The sequence below is a fragment of the Vicia villosa genome, unplaced genomic scaffold (genome assembly GCF_029867415.1).
Source record: "Vicia villosa cultivar HV-30 ecotype Madison, WI unplaced genomic scaffold, Vvil1.0 ctg.001337F_1_1, whole genome shotgun sequence".
Classification (NCBI taxonomy): Eukaryota; Viridiplantae; Streptophyta; class Magnoliopsida; order Fabales; family Fabaceae; genus Vicia; species Vicia villosa.
Genome location: NW_026705580.1, coordinates 92,531 through 94,827, shown reverse-complemented (window position 1 = coordinate 94,827; position 2,297 = coordinate 92,531). Strand labels below are relative to the sequence as shown.

The 2,297-nt window shown below is 32.0% G+C and overlaps 1 long non-coding RNA gene across 1 annotated transcript; it reads right to left on the bottom strand.

Annotated features, from left to right (window-relative positions):
* Nucleotides 1–304: 304 nt before the first annotated feature.
* LOC131634716 (uncharacterized) lies at nt 305–1,769 on the bottom strand. Its single transcript, XR_009293647.1, has 2 exons — nt 1,449–1,769; nt 305–802 (listed from the first exon to the last, which is right to left on the bottom strand). It is a non-coding gene; the product is annotated as an uncharacterized LOC131634716 (long non-coding RNA).
* Between the last annotated feature and the right edge of the window lie 528 nt (nt 1,770–2,297).

The window sequence follows — 2,297 nt, the reverse complement described above, 5'->3', positions numbered from 1 at the left end:
ATTCATAAACATAATTGGTAAGAAGTTCTTACATAGTCATCAAAAATAAACTCATCATTTTTAAACTTGTGACCTTAAGTCTAAGGATCACAACAAATTCATCATTTTTAAACTTGTGACCTTAAGTCTAAGGATCACAACAAATTCATCATTTTTAGTAATGGTGTGTGAAAAAGTAATGTAACTTAAAATAAGATCTTAAAGATAAAAAGATAAATTAGTTCTAAAATTTATTTATCTGTTAACCAAATATATATATTTTTTATTAAAATTATCTCTAAGAATTTAAAATGGGGATCACAAATCACATCTTTAATTTGCATTTCCTTGTACATTCAAGTCATCCTTCTTCAATAGGAGAATTGGCATGAACCACATTTTACCTCTAAAAAACCTACTAATACTAAATATAAGAAATGTGAATGGACATGGCTTAAAATAAGAAATTCCATTCTATCAAACTTCACATTTAGTAAATCAACCACACCTAAATCTTTAAGGTGTCTTGGACATAAAACAGTAAGGGTTACATATTATTGAAACTGACCGCGATGCCAAAAAGCCAATAAATGAATTCATAACATATCCATACAATAGCTGCCTGGAAAATGGTTTATAGAATACTGTACTCAGAAACCCCCCAGCCTGTTCGCCCTGTTCCACTGAAGTTTCTTATCATGAAGTGCACTAAGGTGCTACATTGAATCGTTAACTTTAAAGTCAATGACACTAAGCTGTAATCCTAAACCGACCCTTGGCTACTCTTCGAGCAATTACCTTTTTGCCACCCTTGGTTGCCTTCCTGCTCAAGCAAAAGAAAAATCCTACTAAACAAAGAGTGCAAAAGTGAACATTCAAATTTGATTCCCTTAGCTTGATTTTAAATCAATAATTTGCCCTTTTGCATTTATTATCATATATTATTTTTTTATGAATTGGCTTGCAGCCATAAAGGGTCAAAGAAAAGCTTTAAAGAGTTATGAGATAGCTATAGGTAGGATGAATTAGAAGGAGAATAAATATTTTATTAGACAATAAATGGGGATTAATTAGGCACCTTCTAATATTAGTTGGAGATTAACTAAGATTATTTACTAGAAACTAGCAATTGGTTGTTGCTAAATTTATCCTAACTAATTCACAACTAATCCCTAACTAATTGAGAATGCATAAAAAAATAACACCAGATAAAATTTTACAAAAAATATTAAAAAGAAAAGGGTGTGCTCATGGTTCCCTAGCTAGATTGTTTTTTTAAGAAAGTTTAGCTTGAAACTAACTTAAAGAAAAAAGCTAAAAGCAGACTAAAAAGTTACTTACATTTATATACTGTTTCATCAAAGTTTTTTATTTCAGAATACTTATCTCAACCATGAAGTTTCAAAGCAATGAGATTTTCAACGAAAAGTACACAGCAAGAAAAACAACCAAAAGTGCTTTTCTCATACCTTTCACTCTTCTTCTCATCATGTTTCCTCTTATTCTCATGAGAAACACAGAAGAATCATCACCATCATCATCTTCGTCGTCTCCTCCAAACATTTCTTCTGTCAGACAAAAAGAAGAAACGAAACAGATTGTCAAAACAGAATCTCCCAGCAACTCAATACGTTCCATAGAAAACTTTTCACATGATCTTAAAGTTGTAAGTGCTTCAAGAATCTGACAGACAAAAAGAAGAAACGAAACAGATTGTCATCATAAAAGCACAAATCAATGCGTATCCATTCTACAAAATCAAATTATAGAGGACAAACCAAAGAGCTAGGTATTTTGCGGGAGGCTACGGGTTTTTGGGTGATATATATATAAAAGGATGTTTCCAAATTTCAACGAGTTTTGTTGCTTAGATATTTTGGAATGTGAGTCCCTAACATGCCTACCAAGTGAATTCTTCAATTTAAAGTTTCTAACAAGATTTCGTCTCAGTGGTTCTATAGAAAACTTAATAGCGCTTCACTTAGACGGTACAGCAATTAAAGAACTACCTTCATCGTTGCATCATTTGGTCAGGCTTGAAGAATTGACTTTGCGAGGTTGCAGAAAGCTTAAGACTATTCCATCTTCCATTGGAAATCTCAGCAAACTTCTCAAATTACACCTTAATTACTGTGAGTCACTTGAAACTTTTCCAAGCAGCATTTTCAAATTGAAGTTGACAGAACAGAATTATTGAACCAGATTATTGTGGACCCTAATACCACGTTGTCACAGTATTAGTATTTTGATGGTATGCTTCAGATATTTTAGCATAAGATAGCTTGTCGCATTGTATTACTAATATAATGCTTTATGGA